The sequence below is a fragment of the Rhinopithecus bieti genome, unplaced genomic scaffold (assembly GCF_001698545.2).
Source record: "Rhinopithecus bieti isolate Rb0 unplaced genomic scaffold, ASM169854v2 scaffold_1918, whole genome shotgun sequence".
In the NCBI taxonomy this organism is placed as follows: domain Eukaryota; kingdom Metazoa; phylum Chordata; class Mammalia; order Primates; family Cercopithecidae; genus Rhinopithecus; species Rhinopithecus bieti.
Window position 1 is genome coordinate 1,212,256 of NW_016803680.1, and position 24,116 is coordinate 1,236,371.

Here is a 24,116-nt window from a genome sequence, read left to right on the forward strand (position 1 = left end):
TTCAGACGGAGTTTTGCTCTGTAGCCCGGGCTGGAGTGCAGTGGCCGGACCTCAGCTCACTGCAAGCCCTGCCTCCAGGGTTTATGCCATTCTCCTGCCTCAGCCTCCTGAGTAGCTGGGACTACAGGCACCCGCCACCTCGCCCGGCTAGTTTTTTGTATTTTTTAGTAGAGACGGGGTTTCACCATGTTAGCCAGGATGGTCTTGATCTCCTGACCTCGTGATCCGCCCGTCTCGGCCTCCCAAAGTGCTGGGATTACAGGCTTGAGCCACCGCGCCCGGCCAGAGCCCGTGACTCTTCTTAAGAAGACTTGGTAATAATAACAACAATAGTAATAATAATATTGATCATTCATCAAGCACTTGCCAAGAGTCAGGCACTATCCCAAGTAAATGCACATATTAATCCTACTTAAGGTTCACAATTACAGTTTGGTTCAGGCACTATTATTTTTTCCATTTTACAAAGGAGGAAATTAAGACTTAGAGAGATTAAATGACAAAGCCAGATTCTAAAAAGGCCAAGCTGCATACAACACCTATGCTTTCAATTTCTATACTCACTCCATCAATTTGCTTGTTTTGGCTTCTGGACCTTGGCAAAGCCGCTCTCTCAATCTGTACTTGTTAGGGTCCTCCAGTGAAATAGAACCAATATACACATATATGTACTCCACAACATAGGATGGGGTTACATCCCAATAAATGTATTATAATGTCAAAAAATTCTAAGTTGAACCATAGTAAGTCAAGAATCCTCTGTATACACACACACACACAGAGAGAGAGAGAGAGAGAGAGAGAGAGAGAGAGAGAGAGAGAGAGACTGGCTCAAACAATTATGTAGTTTGAGAATTCCCAAGATCTACAGCTTGGAACCTGAAGACCCAGGAAAGCCAATGTGTATATCCAGTCTTAGTCTGAAGACCTGAGACCCAGAAGAACCAATGGTGTAAGTCCCAGTCTAAGGGCAGCAGATGACCAGTGTTCCAGCTCAAGAAGTCAGGCGGGAGGACTTCCCTTTTACTCAGCCTTTCTGTTCTATCTAGGTCTCTAATTGCTTGGATAAGTCCCCCACCCCCACATTAGGGAGAGCAATATTCTTTACCCAATCTGATTCAAATATCAATCTCATCCAGAAATACAGACATACCCAGAATAATGTTTGGCCAAAGGTCTGAGATCCCCATGGCCCAGTCAACTTGACACATAAAGTTAACCATTACACAATCGTCTTATAAAATATACACTAGAAAGCAGGTATATTGTGATATGCTCCTCCTGTAGTTCACTGAAATACTGCAGATATTTGTTTCTCATAGTAGAGTAATGCAATCTGCTAATCAAATACAAAACTTTGTTTTCCTCAATCTGAATTTATCAATGTTTGAGGGAGTCTCATTTAACTGAAAGCTCCCAAGAATTTAAAATGAGGCATATTGCTCATTCTGATACTTGGATTCACGTTTAGTTTTCTCTATCCACTGCATGCTTGCATAGGCCACAGGAGGTCTCACCATCTTCATACTGGATGATCATCTGCTGATAAGGCCTCACATTTCATCCCCATTTTCCCAGTGTGAATAGCCCCTCAATCTCCCAATCTTAAGAGATGTGAAAAAGAATTATATTTTATAGATGCTTCTGTGGACGGCAAGGAAGAAAGGGGTATACACAGTTGGGAGATCGTGGTGCTCCCTTAGAAGCACTTGATGTGGCTTCATGAGGTGACTTCTGTCTCGGAGTTGGAGTGGAAGACAGCAGTAGTGGAAAATGATGGGTAGAGATGTGTAGGGCCAATGAGTTGGAGAAATTTTAGAGTATGCCATAACTGAGAAACTTTGGATATAGAGGGAAACTAACCAATTTTTAAAGGAAGATTTCCAATTAAAATCAGTGTGAACCCCCAATCCATTACCATGTTATCTAAATAAACTTCATTGGTTTCTGTTTAAGCAAACATTACTGAGTTTTGAGGATTTGAACTCCAGTTTCTAAGACTGCCAAATTATGCAAAGACTAGACTACATAGGCTCCTGGTATTTATTAGAATTATACATTGATTAGCATATCATGTCAGGATCACATAAAGGTGTCGTTAGTAAGAATGGAAACTTTTAAGTAAGCAAGTGAGATTTGGGAGTAACTCCTGGCCCATTGTCTGTCATAAATGTTGTCTTAAATAAGCTTCATTAAGTTGCAAAATGTATAAACCTATTCAGACTAGCAAAATGTATTCTATTTCAAGGACCCATGGATAATTTCACAGGACTGAGGAAAAGGGCAATCAACCAGACCTCATAAGGGCATAACCAGCTACTAGAAAACGAAAACAAAACAGAACCATTAGGAACCCAGGAAGTCACTCTATCCAGCTCTGTGGGAACAGATTACAACATGTCTATCTCGTTTTCCGCCCCCAACTATGTGTATCATTTTTTTTCCTTGTAAGTATTGAGACTAATGTCATAAAGTGACTTCTCCCACCCTCTGGCTTCATCATCCTCCAGCTTCAGTGCCACTAACTAAATTCTAGAGAGGATGAATCTGATTGACCCAGCTCATGTGAATTGCCCACATGTACTCTGATTATCACATAGTACAAATATGGCTACAGGGGCCCATTTTCTTTGGAGTGGGAAAAACTTTCAGAGAAAAGGGACAAAGGATGGTATGAGACACCTCCAAATTAGACTTCCCATTTAGATACAAACTAGCAAATTTTTGCAAAGATCGAGCCTACCTTCTGACATTCCTAAATGCCTCTTTCCTCCTTCTTCCTAAAAGCCTTTTTCTCCATACATAGACCTTCTGCCCATTCATTCTCATTGAAATCTTGATTAAAGGCCAAGACTTCAACTGGCTGTTCCCAGGACCCTGTCTAATGAGACCTCAGTTGCTGGAGAAAATATCTGTCTAGTAGGGCTCTCTCTCACTGTGAAAGGCACAGAGAGGATTTAATTAGTAGAGTGATTAGAATCTGATTTCCTAGATACTAATTATCTATGTGCCATTCCCCTTTAAAGAAGTTTCCTGCTAACTCTGGCTGTCTTTCCTTTTAACCTGTGGCCTGCTATTTTTATTCTGTACTGAGAAGGCTTTTGATCACATCTGCTTACTCACCACCCAATCCACAAGTTCGTTAACTTCTCCAGGCTCAGGGATGATTGATGATGGAAACACATCACTTTTAAAGGAAAGCTATGCCCTACCCATAGTATAGAATCTGCCTCGCTTCTCTGCTCACCCCCCACTTTAATCTCCTTCTGCCTATGACTTTGACAAAGCAATCATAATATTCAGCCTGTATCTTTCACAAAGACTGCTTTGCTATGACTACTACGAAATCACCAACTCGCCTTTCTCAGGATCAGACAAAGCTAGACCACTTTATCCTTTCTGCTGGTTTTCTGGTCTTCACTTACAAACATTATCTTTTGAGTAACTCTGAAAACATAGAGTCATCCACACCTAAATACACACATACATCCACCTATTCTGATTATACACTGCTGTATAACAAGTTACACTAAAATATGGCAGCTTAAAACAACCACTTCCTTATGTTCACAAATTCTGTGGGTGAAGAATGTGGAAGGGGAATAGTGGAAATGGTTTCATTCTGCTCCAAGGTCTAGGGAATCTGCTGGGACAGCAGGCAGAGGCCACTTCGATCCTGTCAAGTTTGCATAAGGATCATTTGAAGGTGGACTGTCCCCAGAGATGTGGGTCACTGGGTCCAGGGCCAGTATCCCAAATGGGGCAGCAGTACTGATGGGGCCCAGGGCTCCTTTCCCCAGCTCTGGTAGTTCAGAACACCATTGCCATCCAGGAGCTCCAGGTGATTCTGGCGGTCAAGGGAAAGAGGGCAGACCTTCTCCTGGACTCTGGAGTGGACCTTTCGGTTCTCCTCTCCAATCTAGGACCCCCCTCCTTTCTTGGCACAACCATGAGGGGCATCAGGTCTCCTTCCTCCACCACGTCAGGAGTCAAAATAGTCCTGTGAATACACAGAGCTTTTCTATGTGAGGGGTTCCTTTTGCAAGGAACCTTATTAGGCCGGGTGCCCAATTATTGGGACTCCCTTTCTCTCCCTTGTTTGAGGAGGACCTGGTCCCACAGCTCCACCTGCTTAAGATAGGGAAGCAACAGAGGAGCCGCCCCCTCCAGTTGCTAGCTGCAATTTGGCGAGGGCCACCTGGAACTAATTTAATGGGTCCATACACCCTCCTGAGGCACCTTTTTTCCCCAAGCTTTGGTTTGAAGCCCTGGAATGGAACACTAGACCAAAGGTTACTTTCAGTGGGAATCGAGGGGCACAGCACTGGTGAGCATGCCTATTGCTGCGGATTAGGCCCTCCCACTCCATGGACGGAGGTCATGCTCACATCCATGACATAGATAAGAGGTAGGAAACTTAAAGGTTACTGACAGTGGGAGGCTTAGGCACCGCCCAGGTGAGTGTGAATGTTTCTGCCAGCTACGCTTCCCCATTTCATGGGTGAAGGTCACGCTTGCCCCCGTGGTCGGCACCTTCACAGGTCACTGGACTCAGGGATATAGGGTCAGAAGAAAGAAAGGAATGCCTTCTCTTCCCTCCTTTATGTACCCTGGGTGTTTCCTAGAAAGAGAAAGGAATAAAGGGATGCCTTTTTCCCCTCTTTCCAGATGGGTAATCAATCATCTTCAGCCTGCACTGCACTCCTCATGAGTGTATCCTAAATCACTGGAACTCCTTTGGCCCTCAGACTCTGGAGAAAGGAAAAAAATGCTTTTTTTTTTTCTTCCTGTGTCGTCTCTTCACAGATGGGTAATCATGTCTCTGTACCACAGGACACTCCCCTTAGATACATCCTGGGAAGAGTTTAATTTCCTCAAATCTTAAACTGCTTGGCAATCTCTTGAGGAGGGACTGCTGTTCTTTGTCTGTTCCCCTGCACAGGACTCCATGGCTCAGGGGAAGGGAACCCAGAAGCCTGACATGCAGGCAAAAGGTAAAAGTTCCTACCAGTCACACTTCTGGCCTCTCTGTCTCTCTGTGCAAAGTGGTTGCAAGAATGGTAAAAATCACCGTGTTCTCTGCCCCTCCATGAGCTCAAAAGCCAGAAGTAGTGGCCATTTGGCATGGCTAAGGTCAGGTAATAAGAGATTTAAAAGGACTTCTTAAAAAAGGAGAGCTATGGTTAAAAGTCAGCTTAATTAAAATGGATATCCAACCTATAGGTATATTTAAAAGGACTTGATGTCTCTTGGTGGTGTTTTTCCGGAAAAAAAGGTTTTTTCTTCTCAGTTCACTGAATTATTTTCCCCCATTTTGTCTTGCCACTCTTACTGCACACATGAGAGGCCGCAAGATAACTTCTGATGGCCTGGGACTCTTTGGGAAAATGGAGGAGGCACCACTGACCCTGTTTTGGGAAAAACCTGTTACCCTCACAGAACCCCAGGAATTAGAGGCAGATGGATCTCTCTCAAAATCTGTGCCTATTAGGCCTTAGAAACTGCATGTTTTCCTAGTCCTGTTTTTTGAAGGGCTCAACTCTCAGGCCAGTAATCCAATTAAGAGATTAGCACATGAAAAATCTGACAACTCCTGGATTTCCTTCTGTCTGTCTGTGTAGTTATGTATGTGTTATGTGTGTGATGTTTATATAAAAGAGCTCTAATTGAGTGGCTGAGGGAAAAATAAGTGCTTATATCAAATATTCTTAACAAAAATAGAAGTTCTAATGCCTTTTAGTTGACATGACTTTAATCTTTGAGAAATAAAACAGTTTTAAAGATTATTCATAAAATGAAAATGTCTTCAAAATGTACACATGTGATCCAAATTATGTAGACATGCAGTTTATACCTGAAATAATTCAGATATTAGGCTTGCTAAATGGTTTAAGGTCATAAACTGCTTCTTTGGCTTTTGAAAACAGTTCAACTTGCCTGCTTTACAGTTTGGTAAGGCCTGGGGACATATGGAGTTAACCACACCCCTAACTATGCTGGAGAGAGTCAGATCTTATCCACACCTAACACATAATTAAAATAACTTACCAGGTTTTAAACCAAAATTAAAATGGCTGAGAGTTAACTTTGTAATATGTAATTGAGACTACTGAGGATAGATTTACATGCAAAGTGTGTAAGGAGAGTAAAATGTGGTTTTGGTAAAAGATTATAAGAAGGCATGGGAATGTAAATTTCTGCCTAAGTTTAGAGGGTTAAAGAATTCCTTAAACGTTAAAGGTTTGAACAAATTGTAGAAGGTGTAAAGGGTTATAAAAGGTTTATAAGAATCTCACTTCATGGTCAAACTCAGATTGGATGGATTTGTCTGTAAGGTTTCATTACAAAAAATTGAGGTTGACATTAATAGTTGACTAATGCAAGGGTGAAATTTGGCTTTCTCTCACTTGAACAAGATTTTAGTGTAATGAAAGATTTTTGTTTGCCTTGTGAATAAACTTCCAAAAAAAGAAGGGAAGGACAAGAGTTAGATGGCTTTGAAAACTTGGTCTTCTCTCTTAATGAGTAAAGATTTTTGTTTTTCAAAATTTAAATTATCTATTTTAGCTAAATGGATGACTTATGGTAACCTGAAATTCTATTAAGTGTTTTAAGCTTTCAACGTATTTGGTAGGCTTCCCAATATCAAATTTCAGCTTCGAAATTGTCTTTTCTAACCCTTAACTTTTGGATGCTACAGAGGGCCCCTGGAGCATCCAAAGGAGAAGTAAACAGGATTATTTGACATGTTTCGTTACATAGGATTGTCAAAATAAGGTGGTGTTTAATTTTCAGGTTATATTTTAGTGAAAAATGTTAATACGTATTCTAAAATAGTATGGGATTTCTAAAACTCTGATGTCTGAGTATGTGTTATTAATCATAATTGGGGTTATTGTGTTGGGTTATTGTAGACCACAGAGGTGACTAAATTTCTTTGTCAATCGTGTTTTTTACTGTAACTAACTTAGGACATTTTGACATTCACAGACAATTGTCTTGTTTTGATCCCCTTCAAAAGATGGGTTATAGTCCTCAAGTGCAGGTTTTTGATAACTTTAGAGATTGCAAACAAGAGTTGACTGGGTGGATTGAACTAATGGAAGACTGAAGTAATATTTTTGACTTTTTGCTTAGAACATTGCTGATCCTTTGTTTTGCTTTTCAGAGTCAAAGAAGCCGTTCTTTTGAGCTATTTGCAGCTTTTGACAATTGAGTAAAGTATATTCCTGTGAACCAACCAGTGGTTTATGACTGCAGCTCAGAAGAGACAAGAGGGATGGGCCATCAAACTCCAAGCAGTAATGCAACTGAAGCCTCACACAATAGCTGCCTTTTAACCAGGGATCCTTAGATAGGTCTCTGAGAGAGATCCAAGTGCCGTTTTCCCCAAAACAATACTCCATGTCAGCATGAAGCAGTTAAGAGTGGTCATCATCCTTATCCTTACAGCAGCTAGATGTACGTCTTCAGAGGGGGGATTGATGGCAGTGGCGGGCCATCTGGAGTGGCCCATGCCATCTGTAGTGGGGAGGTGCAAGTGGTGGTGGCAGGAGCAACTGTGAGAGCAGCAGTGGCAGTGGGGGGACCCCTGTGTCCTACATCCCCAAGGCAGCTAACTGCACCAACCCCACCTTTGTGTGACCAGGCAGGACCAGCCCCCAGGACCCGAGCCTCCACCACTCCAGACCCTGACCCCACATCACCACTCTTGCTCGCTGCCACTGTAAGGAGGGCATGGAGAAGAGGTAGACAGGCCCTGAGGCTGCCCCTGGAAGCCCTGGAAGCTGTTGTGATGGGTCCAACCTGAGTTGCCTGCTGGTGGAGGAGCAGTGAGGTCTGGCAGAGAGGGGGTCCCAAGGTGGAACTGGGCCCGGGGTGGTGCGGTGCTTGCACATGGAACACGGGTGCCAGGACTGGGGCATGGAGCTTTGGCAGCACTTCAGGAGCCCAGAGCAAGAGGATGGAGCAGCACCCACTTCAGGGACCTGGCCAGCAGTATGGCCATCGCACCCACCCTGCTGAGAGCACCAGGTTCCTGCACTTCCGGAGGGCCCACCACACATCAGGGTGACTGCCAAGCCTGACTCTCCTGACGACCAGTTCTGGAACCTGCAATCCACTCCTGGAGGTGCCCCCACAAGGCAGGGCCATAAGCCAGGCAAGGGGGAGCCCCGGGCCAGCCCTGAGCAAGCTACAATTCAAGATGAGATTTGGGTGGGGACACAGCCAAACCATATCAACTGCCAAGAAGAGCCATGAGGAAGAGTCAAAAGGGATCTATTGCACTTGGCAGCAAAAATATTAGATAAGTTATTATCAAAACCCAAACAAAAAATAGTTCAATGGAGTAATTATGGGTAGGAGACTGATAGTTGTGAGCTTTTCAGTGAGAAGTGAAAAGAAATAGGAATCGCTAATGTAGTTCACTCTTTTAATAAACATGAAGGGGAAAGAACAAAAGAAAAGATACAGAATTAGAGAAGCAATTTGAAAAAGAGGTAGGAAACTGAAAAACTGCTGCAAACTCATTTTTCTCCTACCCAACAGCCACTCCCCACAACCACCTACCTGTATTACACCTTGCTTCTTGCTAAAAGACCTCTAATTTTGGTCAGAATAGCAGGGAGCTCACCACTAGGACATAAATTATGATTGGTCTAAGGCAGTCCTTTTCCAGTTCTTTTCAATTATCCCAGAAAGTTTGTTTTGCTATTTCTACACCCTTTCATCCTTTGTGGTAGAGTATATTTGTTATTCAGCAAATATTTAATCTCTATTTACTGCACACCACACCCCATGGGAAGAAAATCATTCTCTGTTCCATTGAGGTTGAGCTGGTTTGATAGCTTTTTGGCTACTGGAATGTTTGTGAGCTTAACACAAGTGGACTTTTTAAACATGTGTACATGGTTTGTATTTATTTGTGAGGCATCTGCCATCTTCATGAGAGGAGCCTACCTTGGAGGGTCAGAAGTCTCCCAAAGAAAGCCTTCCAGAAAAGACTTAAACCTGACCCTTAGCCTAAAGCAGAGCCTCCCCAGACAACCTGCAGATCTGTGAGAGAAAAAATGAGTTGGCCACTGAGATTTGAGAGTTGTTTGTTATCTGACAATATGATAGTGGTAAGTAACTGATAAAACCTTAGTGTTTTCTTTAACAAAAAGAGAACAAGACTAATTTCAAATAATTGGCAGGCAACTATACCCAAATGAGACATAATAACATTAGCATTTGTGATTTTATTGTATTCACTTTTCATTTTATTTGTTTGTGGCATGTAAAACTTATGTTTTAACTGTAGTAGGAATTCAGAGCATTTTCATTAATGTATTTTTTCTTTGAAAATATTTTTAAGAGAAGCAATGTAAAAGACATTGAGTAAATAAAAAGAGAGGTAACAGTGTATGATTGTAGCAAAAGAAAATCAATGCAGGTGAGGAATCGATGGCTGAAGTTTGATAAACATTTGAATTGGAGGAGAAGCGAAGGATGGAACCACGAGGAAAACCCAAAGGGCAGGGCAAGTAGTGTCATTTTACCTAAAAGGAAGTAGTCAAGGATCCATGGGAAAAGTAGCTAATTTTAGAGCTGAAGGCTACGAGTCTGAGTTCTAGTTCTGTTACTAATGAGAAGTGCCTGCCCATACTGAACTTCAGTTACCTCATCCAGTCAATAAGAATGATCCGGTATCACCACCAAGATGCACTAGAGATTGCAGCAGACCATGTCTGTGGAAGCACCTATCAGGGTTCAGGTAAACAACTAGGAAGAAATGAATGTTTAAGAGGTGCTAGTGTGAAAGACGGGTTGGGGCAAGTGAATGAAGCTGCCTCTGCAATCTGGAGGCCATGAACAGAAATAACCCCTTGCTTCATTTTGTATACCTTTGATCAGTCAATCAAGAGAGGTTGGCTGCCCACAGAAGAGGATGCGAAGGGGAGAAATTAGCAGGCATTGGAGGTTGGGCAGGGAGAGGAGGGTATGCACAGATATGAAGATCCAGCTTTTTGATGGAGTCAAGATTTTGTTTTGGTCATTTTTTTTAATCCAGTCTTGGATGACCTCCCATCTCCTATGTCCATACAGAAGCTGGATACTCTAAAAAGAAGAGGGTCCTGGAATAAGAGAAACAGAGATTATGGGACTGTGAGCTGGATGAAGAGCCCATCAAATGACCCACAATTTTTTGGGTCAGAGGGAGGATTAGACACGCCAGCAAGCTAAGCAGAAGAATTTATGAAAGAACATGATATCTGAAACTTGTGATTCAGGAAGAGGCCTACTAAGTGAGAGCACCATCCTCAAAGAACCATCATTGTCTTCTCTTGTCATTTTGTTTACCTTTCATATACCTAATACCAAAGGATGCTCAGAAGCTGTTAAAGAATTTTAGTAAAAACACTCACCCACCACTATCACAGTTCTCCTCCCCAGCAGTAAATAACACTGGCTATTTGTGAATCTTTCCAGTGATATCTGAGGGAGAATATGGAGGGAGCCAGATGGTGGAGAGCTTAGTTATCATCTCTGTTCTTACTTATGTGTGCTATGGTTAACACTCTGTTGGAGCTCCCTCTGGCCTCTGCTGCAAGAGAGAACTCGCTAGCTGTTAGGTCCTCTCTTCATCTCTCCAGCAGTCTGAGCAGAACAGGAAAAGCCTCAGGAATGTCTGCCACTATGATTCTGACCTGGGCACATAGATCAGCATTTCAGCTGGTATTACCCTAGAAGCCAGATGCCATCTTGGTGTTCAGGGGCTCTCTGCCAGGGCACGGTCACCTTGGAAGGAGATAGGCCCAGGGGCTCTCACCTCTCAATAATTGGCTTTGGTAACAGACTTGGATTTCCTGAATCACAGTATGGGGTACAGAACAGACCAGACAGTGAGCTGGTTCTTGGTGGCTCCAGGGCCAATCTAGTAATAATGTGATTAAATGGCATGAGGACAGATCTCAGCTTTAGCAACTTTATTATTTTCTGAAAATGAAATCTTCATCTCAATGCCCTTAGTTACCTTAGTACATAGTGCCTTAACACTGTAGAGTTTCTCATTTGCAGCAGTCCAGCTGATTTCCAAGTTAACTGTTTCCTTCTAAAGATGGTACTAGCCAAAGATTGAGCTTCTTTGGCAGAGCCAGACCTGATAAATATAGCTCAACTAGCCAAAGGTGGCGACAAGGACACACCTGGCCAAAGGTGTGTCCTGGTCGCTACCCCCACCACTCTTCCAAGATTCCCAGACACACCCAACCAATATAGCTGCAAAAGAAAAACAGGCAAAACCCAATTGCTAATAGCTGCTTTTTCCACCAGGTGGCACCCAAAGTCTTGCTTTCATTTCTCTGACAAGCAACCGCTAGTGCCTGATATTACCCTATGCCCTGGGACACAGCTTTTTAAACAACAACAACAACAAACAACAACAGTTTCCGGCCAAGCATAGTGGCTCACCTTTAATCCCAGCAGTTTGGGAGGTAGGGGCAGGAGGATCACTTGAGTTTAGGAGTTTGAGACAGGCCTAGGCAACACAGGGGGCTCCATCTCTATGAAAAATAAAAAATAAATGAAATTAGCCTTGCATGGCGGTGTACATTTGAGCCCAGGAGGTATAGGCCACAGTGCCACTGAACTCAAGCAAGACCTGTATCTCCATTTAAAAAAAAAAGTTTTCTACCTCACAGAACTCAGTCTACTTGTAGGGAATGTGGGAGGCAGAGGCAGAGGCACACAATAATTAAGATTTATAAGCAAAATACAAAATAGAATAGGCTGTGATAAGTAGCATGGAGAAAATTAAGCAAGTAAAAATCAGTGATTGCTATTTTTTTCTATTTTGAGGGATAGAATATTTCTGGGATATAATAAAATAGAGTACTGTCTTTTGTTTTCCAATTGAGAAACTGGATTCATGTACTTTTAACAGTTTTTTAGTGTTTGTTTGTTTTAAACAGGATCTTACTTTGTCACCTGGGCTGGAGTGCAGCGGGGCAATCACAACTTAATGTGTGTCTCCTAGCCTCAAACAATCCATTTGCCTCAACCTCCCAAGTAGCTGGGACTACAGGCACACATCATCACTCCCAAATAATTTTTAAACTAGCTACACACTTTTAACCCATCAGATCTCATGAGAACTTACTCACTGTTAAGAGAACAGCAAGGGGAAAATCCACCTCCATGATCAAATCACCTCCCAGCAGATCCCTTCCCCAACATTGGGAATTATAATTCAACATGAGATCTGGGTGGGGACACAGAGCCAAACCGTATCAGGGCCCTTCATGGGTAGTCTGGCTTCTTTTATGGTGGCCCAGACTCTCTGAGACCATGGCATAGATTGCCAGTCTGGTTCAATGTTAGGCCTAAACCAGTATAGCTATGTCTACGACATTCTCTTAGAGAAAAGATATCACAAGCCAGCAAAGATTCAAGGGTGACCGCCAGAAATAGCCCCATCTTTCAATCAGAAGGTTGCCAAAGAATTTGCAGCCATCCTTAAATCCACCACAAGGACTTACTAAGCATGAAGCTCTGTGGTAGGAGGTGGGGCACAGCTATAATGAAAAGAGTCCAACTCCCTGTCTTCATGAAACTTACATTCTATACAGGAACACGTGCAACATCAAGTAGGCAAATTTTAAAAGACTATTTCAGATGATGGACAATGTGACAAAGAAAATCAAACAGGAAAAATGGATAGCTTGATGGAGCAGAAGGAGGGACTGGTCTTGGGTAGGTTGGCCAGAGAAGACCTCTCTGAGAGATAAGAGTGAAGAGAAGGAACCTTCCTATGAAGATCTGGGGAATGCTCCAGGCAGAGAGAACAGGTTAGAGTGAGCCCCAGGAAAATAGACGTGGTGAATAGTAACGCCTGAAAAAAATGTCAAAAGACTGGAGGAGAGTAAGAAAAGATGGAGACAGGGAGTGAGAGAGAAAGAAAGAACATGCTGTACTTTTTATGGGTTGAATTGTATGCCCTCTTCCCAAATTCATATTTTGAGGTTCCAATCCCCAATACCTTAGAATGTGACCTTAGTTGGAAATAGGGTCTTTACAAGGATAATTATGTTAACATGAGGTCATTGGGATGGGGCCTAACTCAGTATGACTGGTGCACTTACAAAAAGAAGAAATCTAGACACAGAGATGCACATTAACGAGGCTGACATTACGTGAACATGAAGATAGGCATCCACAAACCAAGGAGAGAGGCCTGGAACAGATCCTTTCTTTCTCCGCAGCCCTCAGAAGGAACAAACCCTGCCAGTATCTTGATTGTGGACTTCCAGCCTCCAGCACTGTGAGACAATCAATCATGTTGTTTAAGCCACCTATCCTGTGTTACTTTGTTAGGGCAGCCTTAAAGCAGGACATGAAGGCTTTCTCCCCAGGAGATAATGGCAGGACAGTTAGTCAGAGGGCAGAGTAGACTGCATTATAGAGTTCAAAATTTGCTCCAAGGACATTTGGAAGCACCGTAGGGTTTTGTTTTGTTTTGTTTTTTATGTTAGCTTGGGGAATACAGGTGCGGGTTCGTTACATAAGTAAATTGGATGTTGTAGGGGTTTGGTGTACTGACTGTTTTGTCACCCAGGTAATAAGCATAGTACCTGATAGGTAGTTTTTCGATCCTCACCCTCCTGACCTTTTGCCCTCAAGTAGGCCCCATTATCTGTTATTCTTATCTGTATGTCCATATGTACTCAATGTTTAGCTCCCACTTATAAGTAAAAACATGTGGTATTTGGTTTTCTGTTCCCGTGTTAATTAGTTTAGGATAATGGCCTCTAGTCCATCCATATTGCTGCAAAGGACATGAGCTCATTCTTTTTTATGGCTGCATAGTATTCCACAGTGTATATGTATCACATTTTCTTTATCCAGGCCACTGTTGATGGGCATTTAGGTTGATTCCATGTCTTTGTATTCTTTAACAAACACCTCTCCATTTCGCCCAACTCACTGTTACCCCTACCCAACCCCCTGGTAACCAACATTCTACTTCCTGGCTCTATGAGTTTGACTTTTTTAGATTTCACATATAAATTGGATTATTAGATCATGTGATATTTGTCTTTATGTTCCTGACTTATTTTACTTAGCATAATGCCCTCCAGATTTCTCCATGTTGTTGCAAATAACAGGATTTCCTTCTTTTTAAAGCCTGAATAGTATTTGCATTAGTCAGTGATACAGTTTGGCTCTGTGTCCCCACCAAAATCTCACTGTGAATTGTAATAATCCCCATGTGCCATGGGAGAAACCTGGTGGGGGGTAACTGAATCATGGAAATGGGTTTTTCCTGTGCTGTTCTCACGATAGTGAATAAGTTTCACAAGATCTGACGGTTTGATAAAGGGGAGTTTCCCTGAAGATGCTCTCTCCTTCCTGCCACCATGACAGATGTCCCTAAGATGTCCCTTTGCTCTTCATCTTCTGCTATGATTGTGAGGCTTCCCCAGCCATGTGGAACTCTGAGTCCATTAAACCTCTTTCCTTCATAAATTTCCCATTGTCAGGTATGTCTTTATAGCAGCTTGAAAACGGACTAATACAGTAAATTGATACCAGGTAGTGGGGCACTGCTTTAAAGATACCCAAAAAGGTCAAAGCAACTTTGGAACTGAGTAACACACAGAGGTTGAAACAGTTTGGAGGTCTCAGAAGACAGGAAAATATGGGAAAGTTTGGAACTTTCTAGAAACTTGGAAGCTCTGAAGACAGGAAGATGTGAGAAAGCTTGGAACTTCCTAGAGACTTATTGAATGGCTTTGACCAAAATGCTGATAGTATTAACAATAAGGTCCAGGCTGAGGTGGTCTCAGATGTAGATGAGGAATTTCTTGGGAACTGGAGTAAAGGTCATTCTTGCTACCCAAAGAGACTGATGGCATTTTGCCCCTGCCCTAGAGATCTGTGGAACTTTGAACTTGAGAGAGATTATTTAGGGTATCTGGTGGAAGAAATTTCTAAGCAGCAAAGCATTCAAGAAGAAGGAGAGCATAAAAATTTGAAAAATTTGCAGCCTGATGATGCAGTAGAAAACAAAAACCCATTTTCTGGGAGAAAATCAGTTACTTTGCATAAATAAAGAGGAAGCAAATGCTAATCTCCAAGACACTGGGGAAAATGTCTCCAGGGCATGTCAGACACCTTAATGGCAGCCCCTTCCACCATAGGCCTGAAGGCCTAGGAGGAAAAAGTGGTTTCCTTGGCCAGATCCAGGCACCCCCTGCTATGTGTAGCCCCAAGATTTGGTGCCCTGTGTCCCAGTCACTCCAGCCATGGTTAAATGGGGCCAAGGTACAGCTCAGGTCATGGCTTCAGAGGGTGCAAGCCTCAAGTCTTGGCAGCTACCACATGGTGTTGGTCCTGCAGGTGCACAAAAGTCAATAATTGAGGTTTGGAAAGCTCCGCCTAGATTTCAGAGGATGTATGGAAGCATCTGGATGTACAGGAAGAAGTCTGCTGCAGGGGTGGAGCCCTCATGCAGAACCTCTGCTAGGGCAGTGCAGAAGGGAAATGTGGGGTAAGAGCCCCCACACAGAGTTTCCACTGGGACACTGCCTAGTGGAGCTGTGAAAAGAAGATTACCACCCTCCAGAACCCAGAATGGTAGATCCACTGACAGCTTGCACCGTGTGCCTGGAAAAAACACAGACACTCAATGCCAGGCCATGAAACCAGCTGGGATGTGGGTTGCATCCTGCAAAGCCACAAGGGTAGAGCCGCCCTAGGTTGTGGGAGCCCACCTCTTGCATCAGTGTGACCTGAATGAGAGACAAGGGGTCAAAGGAGATCATTTTGACTTGGTACTTTAAGATTTAATGACTGCCTTGTTGGATTTCAGACTTGCATGGGGCTTGTAGCCCCTTCATTTTGGCCAATTTGAAATGTGTGTATTTATGCAATGCCTGTACCCTCATTGTATCTAGGAAGTAACTAACTTGCTTTTGATTTTACAGGCTCATAGGTGGAAGGGGCTCACCTTGTCTCAGATGAGACTTTGGACTTGGATTTTTTAGTTAATGCTGAAATGAATTAAGACTTGGGGCTGTTGGGAAGGCATGATAGGTTTTGAAATGTGAGGACATGAGATTTACATGCCCAGTGGTGGGAATATATAATATTATATAGCCAGTAGTGGGAATAGAACTATCATATAACAATTCTATTTTTAATTTTTTGAAAAAGTTTCATAATGCTTTCCGTACTGGCTTACTGATTTAAATTCCTACCAACAGTGTATTCTTATACACTTTAAATTATTCCCTTTTCTCCACTTCCTCTCCAATGCTTATTATTTCTCATCTTTTTGATAATAGCCATTCTAACAGGTGTGAGGTGATAGATAGCTCAGTGTAATTTTATTTACATTTCTCTGATGATTAGTGATTTTGAGCATTTTAAATATACCTGTTGGCCATCTGTTTGTCTTCTTTTGTAAAATGTCTATTCAGATCTTTTGCTCATATTACAATCAGATTAGTTGTTTTCTTACTATTGAGTTGTTTGAGTGCTTTATATATATTGGATATTAACTTCTCATCTGATGTATAGTTTGCAAATATATCCTCTAATTCCTTAGATTGCCTCTTTGTTCTGTTGATTGTTTTCATGGCTGTACAGAAACTTTTCAGTTTGATGTAGTTTCATTCATCCATTTTTGCTTTTGCTTCCTGTGCTTCTGGTTTCATATTCAAGAAATCATTGCCCAGACCAAGGTCATGGAGATTTTCTCCTATGTTTTCTTCTAATACTTTTACAGCTTCAGATATCACGTTTATAATCCATTTTGAGTCTATTTTTGTATATGGTGTGAGATAAGATATCCAATTTAATTATTCAGCATGTGGATATCCAGCTTTCCTAGTACCATTTATTAAAGAGACTGTCCTTTCTTCATTACGTTATCTGAGGAAGTTTGCCAAAAATCAATTGACTGTAAATGCATGAGTTTATTTCTGGGCTCTATTGTATTGCATTAATGCATGTATCTGTTTTTAAGACAATAATATGCTGTTTTAATTACTATAATTTTGTAGTATATTGTAATATACTGAAGTCAGGGAGTGTGGTGCCTACAGCTTCGCTCCTTTTGTTCAAGGATATTTGGAGTATTTCAGATCTCTCATGGTTCCATATGAATTTTAGAATTTTTTTTTCCTATTTTTGTGAAAAATATCATTGGAATTTTGACAAGGATTACATTGAGTCCATAGATCAACATGATAATCCATGAACAAACCATGAACACAGGATATCTTTCCATTTATTTGTGTCTTCTTCAATTTTTTTCATCAGTGTTTTATAGTTTCCAGTGTGCAGGTATTTTACTTTCCTTAGTTAAATTTATTTCTAAGTGTTTTATTTTTCCACTATTATAAATGGAATTGTTTTCTTGATTACTTTTTTAGATAGTTCATTGTTAGTGTATAGAAACACTATTAATTTTTGTATGTTGGTTTTGTGTCCTACAAAGTTACTGAATTTATTAGTTCTGTTTGCAGATGACAGGATCTTATATGTAGAAAAATTCTAAAGATTCTATTAAAAAATAATAATGGTACACTGCCAAAAGGTGTCATTGTTGTTGTTGTTGTTTTTGAGACAGGCTTTTACTCTGTCACCCAGGCTGGAGTGCAGTGGCAGGATCTCGGCTCACTGCAACCTCCACCTCCTGGGTTCAAGCAATTCTCCTGTCTCAGCCTCCCAAGTAGCTGGGATTACAGGCTTGTGCCATCACACCTGGCTAATTTTTGTATGTTTAGTTGAGTTGAAGTTTCACCATGTTGGCCAGCCTAGTCTCGAACTTCTGACCTCAAGTGATCCACTTGCCTTGGCCTCCCAAAGTGCTGGAATTACAGGCATGAGCCACCATGCCCTGCAAGAAAAACTTTTATGCGTTGTTGTTTTTTTAAATTTCATTTAGTTGTTTAGGAGTGTTTTCTTGCATCTCATTGACCTTCTTTAAAATAATTATTTTGAATGTTTTTCACACAATTCATAGATATCCAATTTTTTGTGGTAGGTTGCTAGGGCTTTGTTAATTTTTTTGGTGGTTTCATGTTTGTCTGATTTCTTGTTATTCATGTAACCTTTGCATCTGTGCATTTGAAAGAGCAAATGCTTCTTCCAGGCCTTAGAAACTGGTTTTGGCCAGTTTGTGTTCTGTTAGATTCCCAGGCAGATGAGTTTGCCTATGGGATTGTAGCCAAATGCTTTTGGAGCCAGGTAACATGACTGCTGCTGGGTCCACATGGAGTCCACAGTTGGTGAGCCTACTACCAGGGACTCTAGCAGGCGTGGATCCTGTCTGGGCCCAGGGTGGTCTCTACTGTCTCCAGGACCTCAGTCCAAAGGGCTGGTACTGGGCTGATGGTCTACTTCAAATGCACAGGAACAGGCCTGTTACCCAGTTTGTGAATGGATATGACTCCTCCAGGTCCCCAGGGGGGCTTTTGCTGAACCTCTGGGTGAGACCTTGGACAGGCGGTACTGCTCCAGTCTGCAGCTGAGAGGGGCAGAAACCAAGTTTCAGGGCTGCTTCAAGGTCTACAACTGAGACTGAAATCTTCAGGCCTGTCTCTGGTGTCACTGATGGGCATGTCTCACAGTGGGTCCCTGGGCAGGCAGCCATGCTCTCGATCTGTAGCTAAGTGAAGTTGGAGCTGAGATTCAGGGACTTTCAAGATCTGCTATGGGGACTGAGGTTGGCAGGTATGACCCTGGGGACTCACATGGGTTTGTCTCCCAGCTATTCCCTGATTGGGCAGAACTGCTCTTAGATCTCAGCTGAGGGAGCCTTGGGCTGAAATTCAGGGTCATTTCAGGATTTGCGATGTGACTGAAGTTGGCAAGGCTGTCCCAGTGGCACAGAAGGCAAGTCTCTCAGCAGCTCCATGTACAAGCAAAATTGCTCTTGGGCTGCTGCTAAGAGGGTTTGGAGGCAAGATTGAGGGCCCTTTCTGGTCTGCTTGGTGACTAAAATCCAAAATCCTGCCCTAGGGATTCATATGGACATGTCTTTCGCTGGGTCCTTATGCAAGCAGGACTGATTGCATACTGCAGCTGAGATAGGCTGGAGTTGAGTTAGAGGGTTGTTTCAAGGCCTCAGTTGAGGCCAAGTTCAGTGAGCCTGTTTTCTGATGTACTACTGTGCATGACTCCCTCCTGTCAGACCCCTAGGCAGATGGTTTTGGTAGCAGGATCAAGTCCAAATAGGGCTTTCACCAAACATGAGGCAGATGGAGCCATTTCCAAATCCAGAGTTAGGACCACAGTCAATGAGTTTGTCACCCATGTGTGGGTCTACCCTCTCCAAACAACTCTCGTAGGTCTCGGACTCCACTGGGGTTTTACAACTCCTGCCTAAATCCTCAGGTTCCCACAAAGGCACTTTTGCCTGTGAATGGATGAGCAATTACTGTTGCCATTGGGGAATGTGAGTGGGGAACTAACTACTCTGCCATCTTGCTGACATCACTTCCTAGCTTCCTTTGTTTCTGTGGAGAAGTCAGTGGCAATTTGAACAATTGTCCTACATGTGTAATGTATGATTTTCTTCTATCTTCTTTCAAAATGTTATCTTCTTTTTGATTTTAAGAAGTTTGATTATGACACGCCTAAGTATTGTTCTTTTTTGTATTTCTCCCATTTTAGATTTTTCTAATATTCTTGGATCTGTAAATGTATATCTTTCACCAAAATCTGGAAAACTTTTGGTCATTATTTTTAAAAATATTTTTTCTGTCTTTTTCTGGAACTCCATATATATATACACACACACATACACACACACACATTCATTGTTCCACGATTCACTGAGGCTCCACTTTTATAAAATATTTTCTCTCTGTTCTTCAGATTGTTCATTTCTTTTGAACTAATTTCAAGTATGCTAAATTTCTTAGATCTCCAATATGCTATAAGGTCCATTAAGTTCATTTTTAATTTAGAGTAATACATTCTTAAACAGTCTCAATTTTAAAATCATTTCTATTTGTCCACTAACTTTTTCATTATTCATACTGAACGTATTTTTTTTAGTCCTTGAGCATAATCATTACAGCTATAGCACTGTTACTGAAATCCTTCTCTACTAATTCCAACATCTGAGTCTTTAGTTTTCTCCATTGATGTTCTTTTTCTCTTGCAAATGAGTCATGTGTTCCTGTGTCTTTGTGTATCTAGTAATTTTAGATTTTATATTGAACATTGTCATTAATATACTGTAGAGATTCTGAATTTTGTTTTGTTTATTCATTTCTTTTGGCAGGTGGTTAACTTGACTATACTCAAACTCCAAACTCTTTTCCCTCCATAGTGCCCAGCATCTGAAAATTCCATTCATTTCTGTTCGCCTGAGGCTGCATGGATTCTGTGTATTTCAGGGATCAACCATGGATTTGGGCAGAATTTATACACAAAATTTGAAGTTCCTCTTCTCTGACTCTCTCTCTCGAAATTTTTCCATTAAAAAAAACTCACTCAATGCCATTTATTTATTCAAAGGTAGACTTTTCCTAATTTATTTTTGTGTTGCCTGATCTCTAATACATTCTGAAGTTGTTATTTATATTTTGTCCAGGGCTTATAGTTGGTACCTATCAAAAAACTATCAAAAAGTTGATCCTATGTAAAATACTACATAGTAGATTTCACTTCAAGATACTTGAAGATCATGATACCTGAAGCAAAAGCCCTACAATTATAATTCCAGTTGTGAATTATTTGATTTATCTGTGCCACCAGTACTCATTGTGAGCATGTGAATTTTAGCTTACCTAGAAAAATCAACTCCAAAATCATCCTCTTTTATGATAACTCATCTATACTTTTATGATAACTTGGCTTTAGTTGGCTATACTTTCATACTCTATACTTTTATACTCCAAAATCATCCTCTTTAATGAAGACATCCTGTTTTATAACTTGGCTATACTTTTATACTCTCCTACATTGTCTTAGGAACTCCTAATATGTCTTTTATATGTCTCTTCTTTTTTTGTCTTTAATAAGACATTTTAAGAGTTCTCAGGACAATGTAGGAGAGCATTTTTTATTGGAATCAGTATTCAAGATTCAAGTTAAGCTTTATTCTGCCTCAGAGCATTTTCACTTCCTGGAATTCTGACATGTTAACTCTAGAAATCAAAACAAAATATGATTTATAAGGGCCTGTGTGTTCTTTTGAAACAGATTTATAAGAATAAAAACAACCCCATCATCAAGTAGGCAAAGAATATGAACAAACAGTTCTCAAAAGGAGACATTTATTCAGCCAACAAACATATGAAGAAAAAAGCTTATCATCACTGGTCATTAGAGAAATGCAAATCAAAATCACACTGAGATACCATCTCACGTCAGTCAGAATGGTGATTATTAAAAAGTCAGGAAACATTTGGGAGGCCAGGGTAGGCACATCGCGAGGTCAGGAGTTTGAGACTAGCCTGGCTAACATGGTGAAGCCCCATCTCTACTAAAGATACAAAAAATTAGCTGGGTGGGGTGGCGCATGCCTGTAATCCCAGCTACTTGGGAAGCTGAGGCAGGAGAATCATTTGAACCTGGGAGGTGGAGGTTGCAGTGAGTCGAGATTGCACCATTGCACTCCAGCCTGGGCAACAGGGCAAGACTGTCTTATAAAAAAAGAAAAGTGAGGAAACAATAGATGCTGGCAAAGCTGTGGAGAAATGGGAACACTTTTACAACATTGGTGGGAGTGTAAATTAGTTCATTTATTGTGGAAGACAGTGTGGGGATTCCTCAAGGACCTAGAACCAGAAATGCTATTTGACCCAGCAATCCCATTACTGGGTATATACCTAAAGAATTATAAATCTTTCTACTATAAAGATACATGCACATGTATGTTTATTGCAGCACTATTTACAACAGCAAAGACTTGGAACCAACCCAAATACCCATCCATGATAGACTGGATGAAGAAAATGTGGCACATATACACCATGCAATACAATGCAGCCATAAAAAAGAATGAGTTCATGTCCTTTGCAGGAACACGGATGAAGTTGGAAGCCATCATTGTCAGCAAACTAACACAAGAACAGAAAACCAAACACTGCATGTTCTCACTGATAAGTGGGAGTTAAAAAATGAGAACACATGGACACAGAGAAGGGAACATCATACACCAGTGCCTGTCAAGGGGTTGGGGGGAAGGGTAGGGAGAGCATTAGGACAAATACTTAATGCATGTCTGGCTTAAAACCTAGATGATGGGTTGATAGGTGCAGCAAGCCACCATGGCACATGCATACCTATATAACAAGCCTGCACATTCTGCACATGTATCCCAGACTTAAAGTAAAATTTTTTTTAAAAAGATTCTAGTTGGGTCTATCTGGCTCTGAAGTTTCTTTTTAAAAAATTATAACAGCCACCCTTTGAAAAGCACTTGCTGTATGGTAGACATTGTCAAGTGTCTTCCGAACATTATTTCAAATCACTCCTTCCACAGTATATAAGTCCATGCAAAACTCAATCTGAGATGAGTGGAGAAGTCATTGGTCAATTTATATGGCATGGTTGAACAAAAATAAAACCACACTGGAATTTTCTATTGTCATCAATTCCAGAGTGTGGAGAAGCATGGCAGAAGGATAGAGACAGCCTATAAGCAGGAAAAACTAGCTTAAATAAAATCAGGATTCAAGTCCTATTCCTGCCTTCTACAGTGTCTGTGACTTTGTACATGCTATATAATCTTTTCAGCTTTCTTTTTTTTATATATAAATTAGGACCTACCATTTATATTATTGAAGAAGTCAAAGGCTGAGATTCATCCTTGATTCTTTCTATTCATTCCCTATCAAAACCATCAACAAGTCCTCCTAAGGTTATCTTAAAGATCTATCCCACATCCATCTGCTTACCTCCATCTCCAGTGCCATAACTTTTGTCTGAGCCACCATCATTACTTGTTTAGTCTATTGCAGTGCCTCCCAACTGGCATCCCCACATCCATTCTTGCCTCCTTAAAATATCTTCTCCACAGAATTGCCACAGCGGGCTTTCTAAATGCAAATCTGACCTCTTTTTCTGAATGTTTTACTTTCCTGTATTACTTTATTTCAAAATCAAGTCACCAAGAAAATGAGTTACTTAATAGGACCATGTCTCTTTCCTCTTATGTCTTCACAAGACTCCCATGCACTCACTGATTGCACTTAGAATAGAATTGAAACTCCTTATTATGCCCATAAAGATTCTTACTGGCGTGTGTCCTGTTTGTGTCTCTGACCTCACACTTTATCACACTTCTCCTCACTCAGTAATCTGCCATTCCAGCCCCCTACCTATGCCTTGAAAATGTCAGCCTCAGGCTTTGCACTTCCTGTGCCTTTTACCTGGAGTTCTTTTTCCCTAGCTGGCTGCTTCTCCTCCTTCAGGTCTCAAAATGTCACCTCTTAAGGGAGAACATCCTTAGCCACCTCCCCACACTTGCTCCATCATATTGCCTTGTTCTGTTTTCTTTTTGGCAGTATCATCATTTGAAATCCTCTTGCTTAATTAATTGACTTTTTGCTTATTGGTTTTGCCTTTCTATCATAGGCATGTAAATGTCTTGAGAGCCCCAACCTTGTCTTATATGTTCAAAGCATACCTAGAAGATGTTCCTTAAATATCCGCTGAATGAATGAATGTATCATAGGTTTTCTATAATAACCAGAGGATAGCAAGTGCAAAAAGCTGAAGTTGGTAGGATATTTAGCTACATGAAGTCACTCAGAGAACAAGGCTGATAGAGACTTTGCCATTTTATGATGTCACTGTCTCCATATATGGTTTCCAGGAGCATTGAATAGGGAAAGAGAGTACAGAAAACTCATACTTGCTCTTAAATAAATGCCCTAGACCAGAAGTGACTTGTATCACCTCCACATGGAGTTTATTGTTTAGAACTAGAGTTTAATGGCCTCACTCTAGCTTTAAGAGAGGTTGGAAAATGAAAGAGGACATGCATAGAATGTTTGGAGAGTTCTCCTTTGTCTGCTGTATACCCCTTGCTAAAGATGAGAAAATTGAGGAAAAGAGGGATAAGAAATCTGCTCAATGCCACAGAGCTGGTAACTGGTAAAAGCTGG

General features: G+C 41.4%; 1 long non-coding RNA gene across 1 annotated transcript; it reads left to right on the forward strand.

Moving 5' to 3' along the window:
* Positions 1-226: 226 nt before the first annotated feature.
* On the forward strand, positions 227-11,444 carry LOC108513942 (uncharacterized). Its single transcript, XR_001881061.1, has 3 exons — positions 227-2,447; positions 4,807-4,994; positions 7,169-11,444. It is a non-coding gene; the product is annotated as an uncharacterized LOC108513942 (long non-coding RNA).
* Positions 11,445-24,116: the final 12,672 nt, after the last annotated feature.